The sequence below is a fragment of the Scyliorhinus canicula genome, chromosome 5 (assembly GCF_902713615.1).
Source record: "Scyliorhinus canicula chromosome 5, sScyCan1.1, whole genome shotgun sequence".
Lineage (NCBI taxonomy): Eukaryota > Metazoa > Chordata > Chondrichthyes > Carcharhiniformes > Scyliorhinidae > Scyliorhinus > Scyliorhinus canicula.
This window is the reverse complement of record NC_052150.1, coordinates 90,314,493-90,335,984: the sequence shown is the minus strand read 5'-3', so window position 1 is coordinate 90,335,984 and position 21,492 is coordinate 90,314,493. Positions and strand designations below refer to the sequence as shown.

At 47.7% G+C, this 21,492-nt stretch overlaps 1 protein-coding gene across 5 annotated transcripts in view; it reads right to left on the bottom strand.

Moving 5' to 3' along the window:
• LOC119966118 (zinc finger protein 385D-like) overlaps positions 1-21,492 on the bottom strand; it is a 1,141,865-nt gene that overhangs the window by 772,332 nt on the left and 348,041 nt on the right. The window lies entirely within an intron of this gene.

The window sequence follows — 21,492 nt, the reverse complement described above, 5'->3', positions numbered from 1 at the left end:
AGCATAAACACTGTTAAATATCATCCAGACAGAGGGAATTAGACTGAGAAAGGGAATGGAGTATGGCAAAGCAGAGGGAAAGAGAAACAGAGGGGAAGAAATCTTGAAGCAATGAAAAATTCTGAATATTGTTTGTTACTCAGCTCAGGTACAAAGTCAGCCAACAGCCTTTTGTTTCTTTAATACTAGCTTTAAATGGAAAGAAAGTAGCTGGAATGAAGCCAATCCCGAGTAAATTTGCACATTTTATGCGAACAGATGCTCGACAAATAGTCAATAAGCAAAATGGATATTAGGTCTGAACATTGGAAATATTTACTCTGAAGAACAAGTTGAAGTGTTTGGAGAAACATTAACACCTACACTATTCACAGCAAATTACAAGATTGCTTTAAATGCACATTTTGCAGACCAGTTAGCTCTTACACACAGAACAAATGAAACCGTTTTGTGGTTGAGGGATAAAAATGGAACAAGGATTTCCAAAGACTCAAAATAAAACCATAATCATTATCAAGCACAAGCTGTTTTCTACAAAAGAAGCTTAGACACAGCCTAGGTCCTCTAACATAGCTGCACCATCAAGCTGAGGATCATTACTGACCTGGCCAACTGAGAATAATTTATTGGGTCGTGCCACATGTCACATGATTTACTCTGATTGAAAGCAATTGATTGACCCTGCCTATATTGTTTTTGATAAGTGGCACCTAGAAGCGGGTCAAAGTGGCCACATAGTCAGCCCCTTCCTCTCATTTATCCTTAACTGCAATGAAATCAATCATTCATTTGGAGACAAGGACAATTGATATTCAGTGCTTTATATCAAACTGAAAAAAAAATTCTGACTTAACTGATAAATAAATCAATAAGTACGGTTCCTCATAAAACCATGATCTTGTCTGAGAGAGACATTTATAGGTAATTTGACCCAACAAATTTATTTCTTTTAAATATGGGCATATTTCCATTTGAATAACTCACATCATCAGCACAATGTTTTCAGGATGTCTGCTATGAAAGATTTAAAATTGACACCAGCTCTGGCCCCCAAGAACATTGAAATAATTCATGATTGACATTAGGCCAAAACATGAAAAAAAACATTTAAAATTCTTTATAGACTACTGTTTGATTTTTTTTCTTCATTAGAGGTGACCAATCTACAGGCCATGATGTGTACATGACCCTGAGCTATCTCACCCACAAAGATCCTGATTAGTACGACCATTGTCGCTTACTTCACTGTAAACAGGGTTTTTACTATTCAAGTCACCTCCCCCCATAGCCCATGAGGAGGGCAAAATAAACAAAGTTTTTATACATATATAATATATATATAGATTGGCCAAAGGTGCTTTCAGTTAGAGAGCCTGTATGAAGGGGCTGCTGTTATCGTAGCAGAAACATGAAGGGTGGGGTGGGAGATGGGGGTCATTTTTGTGACAAATAGATTCCCACCTATTTTACACTCATTCCAATTGGCATAAACAGCACTGTTTGTCACAACCATCAGAAACAGCAGGGAAGCATTTAATTCATTTCACTGACAACTGATAGGGTTAATTAATTAAATGAAAATAACAGACTACTTTGATTTCCAGTTTTGTCATAGCGGGTGATAAAGGTGGCAAATTGATGGAATTTGATGATTGCTTTGTAATTGTTTTGAATTGGCTAATGAAGCTTTGTAATAAAGTATCAATGATCATATTCTCCTCTGTGTGCACTTATGCAAAAACAATATCACACAATAAAAGGATCATGCTGGAAGAAGCAGTTGCTATTCACCGACGTGCATCAGTACTCCAAGGAGGAATTAGTGAATTCCACGTTAAATGTTTGTTAAAGGGCAATCAAGAGCAAATTGTGTAGGATCACTTCAGTGAGGGCGATAATCAAAAACGTTGGAACTCAGGTCAGAACAGAAATCTTCAGTTTAATGATTGGGGATTAACATAATTCTCAAAGAACTGTTTCAAAAGTTAAATCAACAACATGCCCAGATGAACAATTTTACTAAAGATGACACTGAAGAAACTGTGAATATTGTCACCTGCATTAGTTGCATAGGGTGTGCAGGTGCCCTGACCAGACATTTTATAGTCTTTACATCATTACAGAGCAAACTGATTTCTGTAGGATTGTGCAGCTTAAAAAGCAGTTTGTATTGTATAGAAGACGCTTAGTGTATACCTGCACATTTCATGTATCACATACGAGAAAGCATTGTTTAAAGTTTTGACAATCAGCTGCTTTCCTAACCAAATATGTGCTCATATATTTAAGAACTTCATGTTTACCGATTTGCACCAATAAATCCTGGATATCCTTTGGGGTGATGAATTGGTAAAATTGATTCCCTGCTAAATTTGAGAAAAACGCTTACATTTGTCATGGGCGGACGCTATGGCACCAAGTCCGGTAATTATACTTTAATTTATTAGGATGTGTGGAAATCCAATTCATGTGGGCGTGAACCTGATCACGTCACCTGTGGGGGCAGGGAGAATCTCAAACTGAGAGCTCGCAGGCACAAATCCCACTTTTGTCCACTTGTGAGATTTAGCGGGCATTATGGGATTTGCGCCCACAGCTAATGGGGCCACTAGATCCCAGCCATGGTGTCAAGTTATTGGCTTAAAGAGCCTTGATAATTCACAACAAAATTGATACACCACACACAATGGTCACAATGTTCAAGCTGTAACATAAATTTATACACTACAAAATCAAATTTGAGATTCAATTATTTCATATTCGGACATCACGGTAGCATTGTGGATAGCACAATTGCTTCACAGCTCCAGGGTCCCAGGTTCGATTCCCCGCTGGGTCACTGTGCTGAGTCTGCACAACCTCCCCGTGTGTGCGTGGGTTTCCTCCGGGTGCTCCGGTTTCCTCCCTGATGTACCATCAATTGAACGCGAGACGAGTTGCTGAACAAAAGTATGGCTTTAATCTACTAGATGTTAGCCCTGCGGTCGATTACAGTAGAAGGACGACCGCCAGGAGTACTGGGTATTTATACCCCGCCCTGGAGGCGGGGTTAACTCAGCCTCTCGACCAATCGGGGAGCCGTCACATGACTGGTCTCAACCAACCGGTCGAGAGGCACATGACCGACCAGGGCCAATGGTAAGCCGGTGTTCTGCACCAATGGCAGGCAGCTATGCTAATCATACCACCACACTCCCACAGTCCAAAGATGTGCAGGTTAGGTGGATTGGCCATGATAAATTGCCCTTAGTGTCCAAAATTGCCCTTAGTGTTGGGTGGGTTTACTAGGTTATGGGGATAGGGTGGAGGTGTTGACCTTGGGTAGGGTGCTCTTTCCAAGAGCTGGTGCAGACTCAATGGGCCGAATGGCCTCCTTCTGCACTGTAAATTCTATGAAATATTTTCGACAGTCTTACAAAATATCTGAGTATCATGATACAATGGAGTGAAATTGTACAGATGTTAGCAGTCAACATTTGTCATGACACAATCTATTCACAAATATTGTAGACACGATTTGACTGGAAAAAAATCTATGTTCGGCTTTGGGCAGGGTGTTTCTCGGCAGCTGCAGTGCTGAGAAAAATCTCACTATTTAACAGCACTTGGCTGTTTTTTTTTGGCCGCGGGGAGTTTATCTCCGCCAAGGCAACACTTAAGAGTAATTTATTGCTGGCGTGCAGATTTTGCCTGGCAGCCATTTTGTCTAGCTGCCCTGATCTCCCCCAGGCTGGCACTTCCAGTGTTTTCCGGGTGGGACTGCCAAGGTGCCAGGCTGGCAGTACCAAGGTTCCTGGGTGCCAGAGGGAGTGCCAGGGTGCCACCCTGCCGTGTCATCGAACACCCGAGAGTCTCTAAAGGCCTGAGAGACCCCCCCCCCCCCCCCAGGTGCCATTACGACTGATCCCCATTTGTGGAAACCAGTACTAAATGGCGTCCTCGCAATGTCTCTCAGACATAGCTGTTAGGTCCTGTTAGGTCCTGGGCACCGATTCAATCCCATGAACGCATATTTAAATGAGCCAAGAGGCTCATTTAAATATGCTGACCTGGGTCACATACAGAGAGGGCAAGAAACAGATCGCAACGCCTTGCGAGACTCCGTTAAATCTGTCAAGATATTCCGAGCATCATGAATCTCTCAAGCGGCCTCTCGTTCTGTGTGTTGAAGTTCTGGTGCCCCTCGCACTGTGTTGGCTCATCAAAGAATAATGATCACTTGTGTGCTCGCAGAACAACGATTCAAGACCAAGGGGGATGTTGGAATTTGTGAAAAAATAAAAATAAATTGTAGCTTGAGTGGTTTTATTCTGAAATTAATACTGATTGTTTTAGTTGAGGAAATTTAAGCAAAAATTAGTTTTTTTATATCAGCCACAATTTTGAAGTATTAAGTCATCAAACAATGTAGTCTAAGCTGTTAATGTTTACTTCTGATGCAGAGACACTCCTACTCCTTCAAGAATACTCAGTCCCTTGCTTCCTTTGATCAGAATGCTAATTCATTGGAGATCTGCTTCATCTGTTAAGATCTTCTCATTTGTGGCAGTTAAAATTAGGAAAGGATCAGGCTGCAGTTTATTTGGATTCAAAGCCACACTGATTTACACATCATTGCAACACGTGAAGCAATCAGTTTGGATTATGTGGATTTTTATGCAGCTTGCACAGATTTACAGCTTTATCAAGAATTGCACTTGAGGGACAGCTGTTTGGCATTCTGCCTCAGCCAGCACAGGACTATCCCAAACGGCAGGACCACATTAGATCCACACTGTCGGGATCTCAGCCTGTCGGGGAATAGTGGGGCGGGCCTCCAGCAATGGCCACGTGACGTACCTCCCGGGTGCACCGCTTTTCAAGGCCCAGAGAATCGTGGAACCGGTGGAACCAGCGGATGCTCCGACGTCGGATGCGATTTCGGCGTCAGGGTGCGGAGAATCCAGCCCCGTATGTTCAGCCTCTTTAACAATTTTTCCCCCACGCGATTCACGGCGCACTCGTGGCGGATTGTCTCTCTTACGCTTGCCCCGGGAAAGTCTCTGTATTCAGTGGGGCGTTCCTTTAAAACACCTCCACAGCACTTGTTGAAAGTCCAGTCGGGGGATGGCTGCCACGAAGACAGCGCCACGATTCACAGTGGGAGCCCTCACCAAACACCTGGATGGTGTTGAGCAGACGTGTGACATCCTCTACTCACAATCACATGGATGTCCAGCAAGCAAGGACATGACCCCCGCCTGGGAGGCAGTGACCACAATAGGGAGTGCCAACTTGCTCCGTAAGAGGACAGGGCAATAGTGCTGGATGAAGATGAATGACCGATGAGGAGAAAGCCCTTGAGACGGCAGGTGAGGAACAGGACGGCACCTGTGCAGCGGGTGAGGCAGGGGTACCAGACAAAAGTGAGAACTCTCAAGACAGGCAGACGTGGTGGAAACCTCACGTGAGTTAACCTTCTCCCATCAGTCTGCCCCGGTGATGCACTAATGTTCCGTTGTAACCTTCCGTTGCAGGTCAATCAGTCAACCTGTCCGGGCCATCCGCACACTTTCTGGAGACCAGGGACAAGAGTAGCTCCGAGGGAGATATCTTGGAGACAAGCATCAAAGGGGCATAACAGCGGTCACCCGCAACTTTCACCACCTCGGTGGGAATAAGTAAAAGGCAGGTTTTTGGCCACTCACTGGTTAGTACCTCACAGCTGACAATCCACAGCAGATGGAGGAAGGAACGTCCCAGGGATCCAGCACTCGTAGGGATGCCAGAGCCCAGGACCCTGCTGAGCCCCGGGCCAATGAAATGTCCCTGGTCTGGTAGTCTCAGAGCTGCTTGAACTGCAAAGGCAAAGTTGCGAGCATCAGGAAAGGATGACATCATCCCTCCTCAGACTGCAAGGCTGACTGGACGAGTCCCAGTGCCGTCTGTCTGAGGGGATGGGGCCATCACTCCAACACAACAAGGCTAATACTGTGCAGGTAGCGTTCACATTGGAATCTTTGGTGCAGGTGTGAACTCCATGGTGGGGGATGTCCGCTCCATGGTTCAGCTCAGGGCTCAGGGCATGAGCTCAATAGTACAAGGCTTCAACTGCATGGTGCACGCATGAGTGGGAATCCACAGGTGTCCATGCCAGAGGGCAATGCATCTGGATCTCATCTCGATGTCCCTCCAACCCTTTGCCGAGCACAGGGGCCCCCAGGCACCTGATGGGACCCGAACGGAAGAGAATTGGCAAGAGGCAGTCCGGGGCCCTCCCAGGAACACCTGGGGATGTCCAGCCCACTGGTCACCCCCTCACTGTGATTCAACGCCTGCACACACTTGGCACTTCATCCTTGTGGATTATGAGAATATCACCACTCTGTCTCTCTTACCTTGCACGCTGAAGATGCAATAAAGAAACGCCGCTGTTGGCATGGACCCCTAGCAGCTCCCCCTCCGCCCCAACCCCCCATTCAACGGACAATTAAACTCCAACAATCAGGCCTCTCAAGTCTGACAGTATTCTCTAATGATGAGGATGTCAAGAGCTAAAAATGCGTTGAATGCCTATCCACCTTATAAATGGGTGGAGAAAATCAGCAGGCCCCCTGACCTTGGAGGAGCAGCTGAAATTTGTCATCCAGCATCCCTGAGCTCCGTGATAAGTTCCTTCATTGGCTGGTCATGTTCACCTCTGTGTCAGGCAGGAGTTAGATATTTCACAGAGGACAAGAAGAATATCATTCTGTCCTGACCACAAGTTATCATCATTCTCCTGCAGCATCTGGCCAATCACTTTAATGCCCTGCCCATGAATGTAGCAATGATCAGGATGACCTCCCGCTAGCACCACAGCAGTGAATGAATGTCAGACCCCATGGTGGGAGAGGTCTGCAAACCCTGGTGCTGGACATCACCAAACCGAGAGGCTTTGAAGGCATCCGTAGTCATGCACCCAATGTGGGCCCTGGCCATCACTCGAGGTCCTTCTTCCTCCACCGTGGCTAGGCATTCTCTGCCCACCTCGAATCGGCCTCATCGGCGGCAAAGCGGCACTGCTCCATGCCCTCCTGGTCCAGCTTCTTCCCCGCTGCAGTGCCAGGTTGTGCAGAGCATAGCAGGCAACTGCAAAGCGGAACACCCTCAGTGCTCTCCCTGACTCTTCCAAGCACTAGAACTACATCTTAAGCAGTCCAATCGCCTGCTCGACCAGCACATGCGTTGACGCATGAGTCTAGTTATAGTTATAGCAAGTCTCAGTGGGTGGCCTCTGCTTTGGTGTCTGATGTACCATCAATTGAACGCGAGACGAGTTGCTGAACAAAAGTATGGCTTTAATCTACGGTAGCATTGTGGATAGCACAATTGCTTCACAGCTCCAGGGTCCCAGGTTCGATTCCCCACTGGGTCACTGTGCTGAGTCTGCACAACCTCCCCGTATGTGCGTGGGTTTCCTCCGGGTGCTCCGGTTTCCTCCCTGAAGTACCATCAATTGAACACGAGACGAGTTGCTGAACAAAAGTATGGCTTTAATCTACTAGATGTTAGCCCTGCGGTCGATTACAGTAGAAGGACGACCGCCGGGAGTACTGGGTATTTATACCCCGCCCTGGAGGCAGGGTTAACTCAGCCTCTCGACCAATCGGGAAGCCGTCACATGACTGGTCTCAACCAACCGGTCGAGAGGCACATGACTGACCAGGGCAAATGGTAAGCCGGTGTTCTGCACCAATGGCAGGCAGCTATGCTAATCATACCACCAGAGTGTCATCAGCCACCTCCTCACTGGGTGCCCTTTGTGCCCGAGCAGCCATCCCCCCAGCTGCTGCTCTCCCTTAAAAATGGCTGACATCTGCAAACGTCCCAAGATGTAACTACCGTGGATGCTTCGGGGAAACGGCACACACCTGCATGATGTGTAGCACTTTGTCACAGATAATCTGGATATTGAGGGAGTGGAATAATATTTTTTTCAAGTAACATAATGGGCGGGATCTCCATTCCTGAGACGAGGTGTTGACACCGGTGCAGGATTTTTGGATTTTCACGACAGCAAAACTGGCACCGAGCCTGGATAGATTCAGTGACTGTGGAGGGGCTAGCACTGGCGCCACGTGGAACACAATCATTTCCAGTGAAAAAAGGCACGGGATTCGCTGGGTCCATGATTAACACTCGGGAGGCTGACACGCTGCAGCCGCATAGACACATGACACTCCCCGCACACACCATCCCAGCCAACAAGATGAGATGGCACTGGTTGCACTGCCGTATGCCCATCCCATTGATGGGTTGGCTGGCTGATGGGCCAGAGGACACTTGGAGCGGGGGGGGGGGGGGGGGGGGTCTGGGGGGGGGGGGGGGACCCATACGAACTGTGGCCCTAGATTCATAGTGGGCAGTTAGCAGCATGTGTACCTGTACGACTGCCATGCCAGCTGCAGCAATGGTGTTCCACGCCTGTCCACCCCGACCCCACAGCCCACCTTCTGGCTATCCCCTCGCTACTACCCCCAGCCCTGGCAGAAGCTCCCGGCCAGCAGCATGACTGTCAGAAAACTATGGCGATGTTGGACACTGGCCATACCCCCTCTCTTTCCCTCATCAGCCATGGTGCCGGTTTCACAATTTTTAAAAGCATAAGTGTACCGTGCCGTCAGGAAATTGGCCCATCAAAGGCAGAGAATCGCAGAGGCCCTGGAGAATACCGGGTCAGGCCCACTAATGATAGGTGTTCACTGTATGTGAGGAACACATTGACGCCACTGTCGAGGTGACCGTCAATTACGATTTGGTGTGAAATCGGCATCCGCCGCGATTTCAGCATTGGAACCAATTCTCCCTCCAATTGCGTTTCCCGATCTCCGCCTCGGCCGACGGAGAATCTCACCCCCTGTCTTTGCTAAAGCTTACATGAGATGCTGGGCATGATCTACCACCCACATTATGCCCGAAAGGCAGCGTAATGCAGCGCATCGCGGCTGGTAGATGCTGGAAAATCCCTCTTCCAAGATCTACCTGGTTTAACACGATCTCACAAGGCCACGCGATGTGAATCCTGTCCATTGTGAGTGGATTGCTTTTTAGCAAATCTGCATATTAGAGTGAGGCAGCTTGTCTTACTCTAATATGCGCTCCCATGATCTACCCAAGGCCCGGGTGTGCCCAGCACAGGCGCAGGGGAGTACGGAGGTGGGGGTGAGGGGGGGGGGGGGGGGGGGGGGGGGGTCTTTCGTATTGGGGGCTCAAGAGATTGATGTGCCATCTAAAAATTGTGCCCCAATCTTCTTCTGCACTGAGGAGTTCTGGCGAGCGGAGCTCCTCAGTGAAGAAAACGGGATTAAGTGCGGCCTCATTGGGCAATTCCCCGCTGAAGTCCCAAATCTACCGGACTGGAAACAGAGTCCTGTTTGATAGCGAGGGGTTTCTCGACACTCCAAACACCGGGAAACACCCAGCTAAATGCGCTCGTTATGGGATTTTGTTCCCATTCAGGTAGATTGCTATCGCTGTTTTACAAAGTTGAATAAAACCAAATCAAATATGTCAAAGATCTAGACTTAAGACAGATAAAACTATAGGTTATTGTTCTCGGTGAGCGTGAGGCTTGAATGCAAAACATCTGATTCTACGAACATATCAGAAGTTCTGACAAAGTGTTGGCCAGCTCCTGCACTCGGGATTTCAGTAATTCCAGCATGTTGGGTGCGATTTACTGACCGCGTCGCGCCCCAACGGGAACATGATGAATGAGATCCACCCACTTCTCGCAAGGCATTGTGTTCAGGATCCAGCCCAAAATGGGCCTAACCAAGCCTTGCACGCCTAAGTCAGTTTTAAACCCATCTAAGTGTGCTCACCTGGGACCCACAGGGTTCCTGACATCGACCCACCTCCCGACCGAGTCCCCAGCCAGGTGCTGTTCAGTACTGGTCCAGACAAACGTGGAATTGGCAGAATGGCCCCTGGGTGGAGTCTCCCGGGCGATTGGAGGCCCTTGGGTGGTCAGAAACAGGGCAGGGTGGCACCCGGCCCTACCCCAGGACTGTGTGCACCTTGGCACTGCCAGGCTGACACCTTAGCACTGCCACCTTGACACTGTCAAGGTACCAGAGTTGCACTGCTTTGTGTAAGCCTGCTTGGAGGACTGCCAGGGTAGAAGTGTGGCATGCCCGTCACTTTCGGTTATGTCCATGGAGTGAGCTCTTTTTACCCAATACTGGGTGGAATTTTGATGACAAAGTGTAGGTGAATGTCAGAGGAGTAGTTTTCCCAGGAATGGTATGTCTGCTGGTCACCAGACCAGGCAGAAAACAGTGAGAGATTTGGCTGGCAAGTTGGAACAGTCTTGTGCTGTAGCAACAGCCTCTTTAAACATGGAGGCGGGGGAAGGGCTGATGCAGGTTGGAATGCTCCAGATACAGGAGCTGTTGGTTTTTATCAAGATGGAATTTCATCAACAGAGGATAGAAATGCGTGAGGATTTGCAGAAGCTGTGGCACCCCTGAAGAGATCTCTGGAGCTGATGGAGAGGTGATGGGAGCTGCAGGGGTCACAGATTCGGGAGATCGAAGGAGAGATCTTGGACCACAGTGATCGTGTGGTGGCTCTAGCGTGGAGGTGGGACTCCTAGGGAACCTGTTGAATACGTTGAGGGTAAAGGTGGAGGAGCAGGAGAATACCTCGAGAAGGCAGAACCTGTGAATAGTGGGCCTGCCTGAAGGAGTGGAAGGTGTGAGTGCCACGAGGTACGTCTCAAAGATGCTGGCGGGGCTGATGGCAGAAAGGGTGCTAGGGCGCCTAGATCCCTGAAGCAAAAGCCTAGAGCTGGGGAGCTGCCGCGGGCGGTGATCGCGAGACTCCACAAATCTGTGGAGAAAGAGATGATTCTGAAATGGGTCAGGGAGAAGCGCACCTGCGACTGGGAGGCGAATAACATCCGAATTTATCAGGACATCGGAGCCGAGTTGGCAAAACGGCAGGCAGGTTTCTCAAGGCCAAGGTGGATCTGTACAGGCGGCAGATCAGGTTTGGGGTGTTCTACCCGGTGAAATTATGGGTGACATTCGGAGGCCAGGAGAATTATTTTGAGACCCCAGAAGAAATTGGGAGAGAACTGAGCGGACAATGCTTGGAAACCGGGGTGCTGGTCAGGAGCATCTTTGAAGTAGGTGTCGGGATTGGGGGATTTTCGTCTTTTCTTGTGGGGGGGGGGGGGGGGGTGGTTTCTGTTCAATGTTGAGATTGTAAGGAAGTGTAGGGGTGAAAAGATTATGTGGGGATGGATGTTGCTGCGACGTGGCAGGGGGTGAGAGATGACATGGTCAGGGGTGGAGAAAGGGCCATTTGGGATGGGCTAGGTATCGGGTGGAATTAAGGGGGCGGGAATTAAGTGGGGAAGATGATGGACGGTAGAGGGGATTGGAGGTGCAAGCTTCCGGTAAGGCTGGTAACGTGGAACGTCCAGGGACTGAATGGGCCGGTTCAAAGTTTGCACGTGTTCGTGCACCTCAGGAGCTTGAAAGCGGGGGGTGGTCTTTCTGCAGGAGACACACCTCCATGTGAAGAACCAGGTTAGGTTCAGGAAGTGGTGGGTCGAGCAGGTTTTCCACTCGGGGTTTGATTAGAAATCGAGGGGAATAGCGATTTTAATGAGCAAAAAAATGGGATTAGTGAGTGCGAAGGAGGTGATGGATCCGGGTGGGAGATATGTGATTGTGAGTGGAGTACTGGAAGGGGAGCCGGTGGTGTTGGTAAATTCGATGCCCCAAATTGGGATGATGTAGATTTTATAAGGGGTTTGCTGGCAGCGATCCCGAATTTGCCCATACACCAGTTGATCATGGGAGGAGATTTTAACTGTGTCCTGGAGCAAAGGGTGGATAGGTCGAGCCCCAGATCGATGGGTAGGGTACGAATAACAAGGGAGTTGGGGGTTTATGGAGAGGATGGGTATGGTGGATCTTTGGCGTGTTCAGAGCCCAGGGAGAAGGAAGTATTTCTTCTTTTCACACATCCATGAGGTATATTTGAGGTATATTTGAGGATTGATTACTTTGTAGTGAGTCAGGAGATTTTGGTTGGGGTGGAGGGGTCAGAGTATGCGGGGATAGTTATCTTGGACCATGCACCCAACTGGCTGGAGATTCGGTTTAGAACAGGACGAGAGCAGAGGCCGACGTGGAGATTTGACTCGGGGTTGTTGGCGGATGGAGGTTTTTGTGATAAGGTGCGAGTGGCGATTAAGGAGTATGTGGAGTTGAATCAGAATGGGGAGGTCTCGGCGGCCATTTTTTGGGAAGTACTGAAGGCAGAAATTATTTTGTTTACGGCTCGTTCGGATAAGTAAAGGACCGTTTAGTGAGTGAGATAGTGGAGGTGGACAGGGCATATTCGAGGGTGCCCACCATGGAGGGACTGGCGAGGAGGAAAAAGTTGCAGGGGCAGTTTGACAGGCTGACAACGGGTAGGGCAGTAGGGCAACTGAGTAGGGCAAGAGGGGTGCAATATGAGTATGGGGTGAAGGCGAGCCGCATGCTGGTGCACCAGCTGTGGAAGCAGGCTGCATCCAGGGGAATATTGAAGATACGGACTGGGGCCAGGGAAGATAAACAAGGCATTTAGGGAATACTGCAAGGGACTTTACGAGGCAGATCCGGGAAGAGGAGGGGGACATGGGGCGGTTTCTGGATAAGCTGGAATTCCCCCACGTGGAGGAAGTAACGAGGCAGGCTATGGAGGAGCCCCTGGGCCTGAGGTAGGTGCTGGATAGTATCGGGGTATGAAGGCGGGGATGGGTACCCGGCAGAATTTTATAAGGATTTTGCAGAGGACCTGGCACCACATCTCTTTGGAGCGTTTAATGAAGCAATGGTGAAGGGGGAGTTACCGGAGATGATGACGGAGGCAGTAATCACACTAATCTCAAAAAAGGGAAGGATCCGGTGGAATGTGGGTCGTATAGGCCCATATCACTGTTGAACATGGATGTGAAAGTATTGGCTAAGTTGTTGGCAGGGAGGATGCAGGACTGTGTCCCGGGTGTGGTTGCAGAAGATCAAACAGGCTTCGTGAAGGGCGGGCAGCTCCTGAGTAATATAAGACGGCTGTTGAATGTGGTAATTAATCTGTTGGGGGCTCTGGTACCGGAGATGGCGGTGTCCATGGACACGGAGAAGGCATTTGATTGGGTGGAGTGGTGGTACTTGTTCGAAGTTTTGGGAAGGTTTGGGTTTGGGCCTAGATTTGTGGCATGGGTGCAGTTGCTGTATGTGGCGCCAAGAGCGAGGGTGAGGACGGATGATATGAGCTCACAAAGCTTTGACTTGCACAGGGGTACGAGGCAGGGGTGCCGACTGTTGACGTTGTTTGCCATGGGCATAGAGCCATTGGCATTGGCTCTCAGGGGGTCAGCGGAGTGGCGAGGGATTATGAGGGGACAAAGGGAGCATCAAGTGTCGCTCTATGTCGATGATCTCTTGCTGTATGTTTTGGATCCGTTGGTGAATATGGGAAGGATTATGGGCCTGTTAGGGAGGTTTGGAGGGTTCTTGGGATACAAACTGAATGTCAGGAAAAGCAAGGTATTCCCGGTGAATGATCTGGGACAGCGGGCTAATTTAGGGGGGATGCCATTTACGGTCGCGAGGGATAGGTTTAGGTATTTGGGGATTCAGGTAGTGGAATGAACGGGGCTCCACAAGTGGATCTTAACGAAGCTGGTGGAAGAGGACAGGGAGGATCTTAGGAGGTGGATACACTGCACCTAACGTTGGCGGAGGGTAAAAATGAATATTCTGCCGAGGTTCTTGGTTATCTTTCAGGCTCTCCCGATCTTTATACCAAAAAGGCCTTTTGTTGGAAAGTGGACACAATCATTTTGGACTTTGTAGGGGCGGGGAAGGTGCTGAGGGTGGGGAGGACCCTGCTACAGAGGCAGAGGCAGCAGGGGGGGTTGGCGTTGCCAAACTTGCTTCATTATTATTGGGCAGATGTGGACAACGTGCAGCAATGGTGGCAAGGAGAAGGGGTAGAGTGGGTTAGGATGGAGGAGGAATCTTGTAAGGGGTCTAGTTTGAGGGCTATGGTGATGGTAGTGTTGCCAATGGCTCCAAGTAGGTATTCAAGGAGCCCGGTGGTGCAGTCCAGGGTGGAGATATGGAATCAGTGAGGAGGCATTTTAGGATGGAAGGGATGTTGGTGCTAACGCCGCTGTGCGAAAATCATGGGTTTGAACCGGGAGGATGGATAGTGTATACAGGAGGTGGAGGGAAGTGGGGCTGGTCAAGATGAAGGATTTGTATCTGGAGGAAGGGTTCGCCAATCTGGAGGAGCTAAGGGAGAGGGTAGAGCTGCTGAGGGGTAGTGAGTTCAGGTATTTGCAGGTTAGGGACTTTGCACGATAGGTCTGGAGGGGATTCCCTAAGTTGCCGAATATGCCCTGCTGGAGCAACTGCTGCTTCCGGATGTCAAAGTGGAGGGAAGAATTGGGATATATACAAGTGGCTGAGGGAGCAGGGAGGTGAGTGGGTGGTGCATATCAAGGATAAATGGGAAGCAGAGTTGGGAGGGGTGAACAATTGGGCAGTATGGAGTAAGACACTGCGAAGGGTAAATGGGACCTCCTCTTGTGCAAGGATGAGCCTGATACAGTTTAAGCTGGTGCACAGGATGCATAATACTCTGGCGAGAATGAATGGGTTCCTTCAGGGGGTAGCAGATGAGTGTGAACGGGGGCCAGCGAATCATGCGCACATGTTTTGGGGCTGCGAAGAATTGGGAAGATCCTGGGTGGGAGTGTTTGCGGTCTTAGCCAGGGTAGTGGAGGAGGGAGTGGACCCGAAAACCTTTGGTGGCGATATTTGGGGTTTCAGAGAAGCTGGAGCTCATGGAGAGGAGGAAAGGCCGATGTTGGGGCCTTTGCCTCTCTGATTGCACGGTGACGAATTTTGCTGGAGTGGCGATCGGCATCGCCACCGGGGGTAGCGGCATAGTTGGGTGACCAGTACGACTTCCTGCAGTTAAAGAAGATAAAGTATGAGTTGAGGGGCTCAGCAGGAGAGTTTGAGAAAAGGTGGGAGATATTTGTGACCGTGTTTGATGAGCTGTTCGTCGCAGGGGGGTAGAGAGTGGGGGGAGGGGGAGGGTAAAAAAGGGGGAAAATCTGTACAGACTGTATAGTTTATTTGGGAAGTTTGTTTCCCAGGGTGTTTATTTGCTGTAACCTGCTTTGATGCATGTTTGTAATAACATACATTTTTTTTAAAAGAGTGGCATGCCCGGGTGCCAGGGTGCTGAGGGTCAGACCTGGAGGAACCTTGGCCATGTCAGGAGGTGGAGGATGTAGGAAGGGTGAGGGTGGGGTATGCATGGCGGCATTGAAGGGGCCTCTAGAAGGTTGGGGGGGTTGAAGGATGGGGTCCTGGTGGCTGAAAAGGGGATATGGGAAGGCTTGAAAAGGAGGGTGGCCCTCAGTGACCTCATAACAGGGTGCCATCACTTGGGGAGGTGTGGGGTAGTGCCCATGTGTGTGACGAGTTACATTACCTATGGGCGGGCATGCCCTTTTCGCGATTGGATCACCTTTTCAAAATGGTGGCCCAATCTCTTGAGGAGCCGGTCTGCCCAGCGAGTTCAGCTCTCCTGTGTTGAAAATAATTCTAAGTGTGGGCTTGGCCGGGGAGAAACTCCCCAGGCTCCAAAAGAGTGACTATGTGTGGTTAGATAGATAGCAGGGGGGAAACTCACCGACCGAGCCGACTGGAAATTCACAGCAAAACCCATCACAAATGACACTGAGAAACTTTTCCATGAGATCATGCCCCTTGTTTCAGAAACCAGCTCTAACTTTAGTAACCAAACAGTTTGTTGTTCCAACACTTCCTGTCAGTAAAAAAATATGCGATTGAAAAAATAACAGGTGATATAACAGGTAAATATGTTTCCAAGTAAGTTCTAATCAAAAAAAAATTTAGAGTACCCAATTTTTTTTTTCAATTCAGAAGGGGCAATTTTAGCGTGGCCAAACCTACCCTGCGCATCTTTGGGTTGTGGGGGTGAGACCCATGCAGCCCGTGTGGAGTTTGTACATGGACAGTGACCCGGGTCCTCAATGCCGTGGGGCAGCAGTGCTAACCACTGCACTACCGTGCCGTCCTACAAGTAAGTTCGAAATAATACTGCAAATAAACTGCATGCTCAGAGCAAAGACAGGTTGGAAAGTTCACCATTCGTCAGACAGACTAAAGCAATACGATTTGCCAGAAGAAAAGCAGCTTTGGTCCTGAGCCCTGATTCTACAGCTGATCAGCAGCAAATGCACCATGGGTCTAAAACCTGTCTGGACTTCTGGGAGCTATGCCATAGCCACGACTCTGCGATAACACACTTCCTCGCACATGCCAGCTGTAGCATAACACACACAAGCACGCATGCACACACACTGTAGTGTTATGGGCCAGGGTTTAGAAACTCCAAAGTGTATTGTGGAGTTCACCTGACCTATAACTTTTTATGTTGAATTTGGCTAGGATGAGCACAAGAGCCTTCCCTTCAGGGATGTCTCCCTAGACATTTTAATCAAAATAAGCTTTATTCTAAGAATTTAGTTAACATTTGTATAAACACACACAGCGAGAATTTTTATCGATTACAAACCCCACTCAGCTACAGTAATCTATGTATAACCCTTAATGAATTCCCCCTTAACTGTTCCAATTCAAAACCAAAATCCCATAAACCAAAAAACCCTTTTCAAGGGCGTGGCCCAGCACTCTGCATTCTCACTTGAATAAGAATGGCTTTTCCTGACATTCTGACGCCGTCTCATCAGCAGACCTAAACCCTTCCGGAAATCAAACTATATCTTTTAAGTTACCAAAACAGCAAGTAGCTACAATCAATGTTTTTTTTTCTTGGAACAACTCTTTAAAATAAAAATAGAGAGAGACAGGCCAAACACGTCTGTTCTCTGTCTGAGTTCACAGCAGCCAAAATGTGAAAGCGGAACTAAAACTCACAGCCACAGATCAGCCCCACCCACACAATGACATCACTGAAGCCATGTGATAAGGCAAGAGCCTTTCTTAAAGGGACACTCCCAAGACTGTAGTAACTCTCGCTTCCACTCCAAATTCATCTATTCTACCTCCCTCAATGTTGGAACCAGTGCATGAATTCCATACAACGACCAGATTTCAGTCTGCCAACTAGCTCAATGTCGACTACAAAAATAAAAATGATGACAAAAAGATTAAATTTATCATTGCAAACAGATAGAAATAAATACATCTGAATTTCTTCCATATTGAAGTTGATTTTCTGCTGAATCTATATACATTTGGATTTTCGCGATGTGGTGAGTGAGATTAGTTTTATAATCTGGAGAGATGTGTGTGTACGCAAGGGAAGGCAATTATATCAACCGTTCCGAATACACCAGCAGGACTCATCGGCAACCTGGACTCACCGGTAACTGGTAGGACTGTCCCAAAAGTGACACAGAAGCCAGTGGCATTTACAGAATCAACATTTTGTTCCACAAGTATCTCCAAAGTAAAGAGTTAGCTGGAACTTTGAGGGATCAGATCCAAGGGTTCTTGTAACAATACCTGGCTTGACTCTGCATTAACTCTTCCCATTCTCTCATGCGATGCTGCTGACTCCAGGACCTGTTAACTGTGATATTCAAACTCCACCTCCTGACAAAACTGCTTGTGACTTTGATCTCTCACTGCTATTAGGAAGTGGGCTGTTCCCCTGTGACCGATGTTCATCTGCCTGATCTTCTGGGACATCACAGAACCTTTCTCCACCATCATCTGTTGCAGAGTCTGGTCCATGCTCTTCAGTTGTGCTAGTCTCAACATTAGCTGCCTCCTATGTAAAGTGACAGGTCAGTTTAGTCCTTTCACTAACACTTGCTTAAGCTTCTAATTCTTCCGAAGTCCCATTGGCTATATCTGCCTGATGTTGCAGAACTTTGTCAGGTGTCTCACATTGACAACATGCTACACAGACTGGGAGGGGGTGGGGATGTCGGGGTGGGGGGGGCTCAATCCCTTGCTTTAGAGATGCCAGGAAACTGTCTCCCTATAGTACATGCTGAATTGAGCCTGCATCACTATTGTCATCTTGTGAATTCAGCATGTGAAAAAACAGTATTTCCTTCAAGGTGTGAAGGTTTCTTAGTGCAACCTCTGATCGGGAACAATAGAATGATGAGATTGAAGACATACCCTAGCTTGAACAGTGTGCTCAGGCTATTTTCAATAAATATGCTGGTAACGGCCATTGGGTGCTTTTCCCACGATCAGGACTACTGCGGGAATGCTGTGACCGATCGCTCTGCAACACTTCCGACACCCTCCCACGACCCACTCACAGGTCATGACCCGCACTTTGAAAAGCCTGAATTGGATAAAAGGCACAGAACATTATACAATAGGTCTTTTATTCTTCAGCTCCCTGGTCTATACTGCCCAAAGTCCTGCTCCCAGGGTTCTACACAAACTCCCCATCAGCCGGGGGTTGCGCACTCCTGTGCGATTAGCCTCAAGCTGGTTTCATGGTCAGTGGAGCTCGCTCCCTTAAAGGGGCCACGCTACCACACTGGGATCTGATTGAAACAAACTTTAGAATTAATTATCTTATGAGGAAAGGTTGAGGGAGCTAGGGCTTTTCTCATTGGGGCGAAGGAGGATGAGAGGCAACTTAATAGAGGTTTATAAGATGATGAGGGGGATAGATAGAGTGGACGTTCAGAGACTATTTCCTCAGGTGGATATAGCTGTTACAAGGGGGCATAACTATAAGGTTCGGGGTGGGAGATATAGGAGGGATGTCCGAGGTAGGTTCTTTACTCAGAGAGTGGTTAGGGTGTAGAATGGACTGCCTGCTGTGATAGTGGAGTCGGACACTTTAGGAACTTTCAAGCCGTTATTGGATAGGCACATGGAGCACACCACAATGACAGGGAGTGGGAAAGCTTGATCCTGGTTTCGGACAAAGCTTGGCACAACATCGAGGGGCCTGTTCTGTGCTGTACTGTTCTATGTTCTATCAGTGAGCACGTGGGTGAAGAATTCACTTATCAATTTTGTCCATGCATCTCACTAGCCGTTTCTGCACAAGTCTGAATCTTATCGCCATTTTGCGCCTGAAATTAGCATGGGTTAGTTATCTTTTTTAGTGATCAGTGCTCACCCTTTCATGGAAAATGGGTTAAAATGCTTTTCGATAAAAATAATACTGCAATTATTTTGTAGATCCGAAATTTTCAATGTGCTTGTCCTCCATTCATGTACAGTCCGACAGGCTGTTTCTGGTTTGTACTTTTTTCAAGCTGGGATTCTCAGGCTTTGCTAAATCTGTGATACATATTTTCAATAACTTATCCAGCCTATTTTCTTTCATCTGATAATTGCTCACCACCATATCTACTTTGTTCATGAGTGAGACTGTTTAGATCAGGGGTGGGCAAACTACGGCCCGCGGGCTGCATGCGGCCCGCCAAAGGTCTTTATGCAGCCCACCAAGATCAAGTCATTAAAAAAAATGTTTAAAATTTTTTTTTTTAATTTTAAGGTTAATATGGGGGGGCTGTTGGGTTACTGGTATAGGGTGGATACATTGACTTGAGTAGGGTGATCATTGCTCGGCACAACATGTGTTTCATGTTAAGTTTCTACTTTAAAATATTAATTAATAAAAATTAATTGCTTTTTTTTCTTTAAAAACCTTTTATTTTGGCTATTTTAAATATTAATTATTTTACTTAATATACTATGCGGCCCTTTAAAATTGTGAATTTCTGAATGTGGCCCTTGCACGGAAAAGCTTGCCCACCCCTGGTTTAGATCAAGGAATTATAGGGTATATTTTTTTCCACAGCACAGGCTACTTTGAATGGAGGACTGTGAAGCTAAGAAATGGAAAATGAAATGAAAATCGCTTATTGTCACAAGTAGGCTTCAATGAAGTTACTGTGAAAAGCCCCTAGTCGCCACATTCCGGCGCCTGTTCGGGGAGGCTGTTATGGGAATCGAACCGTGCTGCTGGCCTGCTTTCAAAGCCAGTGATTTAGCCCAGTGTGCTAGACAGCCCACGACTGCACAGTAATCTGTCCACATGCATCTCATTATACCCAAACGATTGGTGAACCAGGACACTGAGCTGTCAGATGCATGAAAAAGTGCAAAACGTTAAACTTTGCTTGCTCCAAAATTTTGGACCAATTGATCTATTGAGTGGACAGCACTGTGGTCCTGGCAATTAAACCAACTGTTCTGACAAAGACCTGCAGACACACGATGTAGACTCTGTTCTCATCTCAAAACTATCTTGTTATACAGTTTCAGGTTCATTATTATTCTGCTGGTTTCTCTTCCACATTGCTCAGCCCTGACACAGTGTGATCGCTCCCCTTGGACCTGCAGATGCTCTGGCATCAGCTGCTTCACCATTGGAACACAATAACACCCAACACTGCAAACACAGAGAAGCAAATTGCTGGCTCGTAAATTCTGGGCACTGAATCAATCTACTTCCCAGGTCCCCTGCTACTCCTCCTCACAACCTCAACACCCCCCAAACCCCCCCCAACCACCACCACCCCGTGGCCAACCACTTCCCGGTTAAAAGGCAAAAGTGGAGATTAGAGGTGCATTTATTTCCGAATATTAATGTTGAGGGAAAAGTTCTTCTCGCAGTCACCTTGTGTCTTTTACTGTTGCTACAATTTGAATGAGCGGAACACAATCAAAGTGAGATAATTACATTTGAATGATAGGCTCTCCCTGGACTTGAACTCAACAACCTTCTGATCCCACTCAACTGCTTTAGTCAGGCCAAGTGTAGGATTCGAGTAAATATCAACAGGCCGCTCGGATTGACTGCACACGGAAGAATTTGGTCACACGCAGCTGCCTCCTGACTTAAAGATTGGGCTTACAAAGCTACTTCAGGGTTCCACAGCCAAATGGAATGACAATATCATGATTGCTTCACAAGTTAATGTCTCCCAGGATCAAATTCCTGCTGAGGCTGCAATGCTTTAACAGTTATCACATGTGTAATAAGTTTTTGGGAATTCTTAGCTATCTTCGCAATAAAGAAAAAGGAACACTGCTGTTCGGCAGATGATATCTCCAGTATCATTCTGTACAGTAAAATAACTATTTCCCCTCCTCTCTGAACAATGCTGAATCATTTCAGTAAATGCCAGTTAATTGAACTCCTCTTGGTTGTTTAAATAAAGCAAATAGATTTTTTTTTAAGTTCTTGTATGGTGCCTGTCCATGACTGTGATTTCTACCACTTAATCATGGGATGTGTGTTCTGTAAGACATGGGATTGCTAAACTATTGGAACCATTCAGACCTAAAGACTGATTCATCTCCCGGCTGTCCTAAACTATTCCAGCCAAACAGTTTTTTTTCATGAAGCTGTTATAAGGGTTTGTTTTGTGTCTCACAAAGAGGTCTGAAGGCTTTTATGGTTGAACATTAT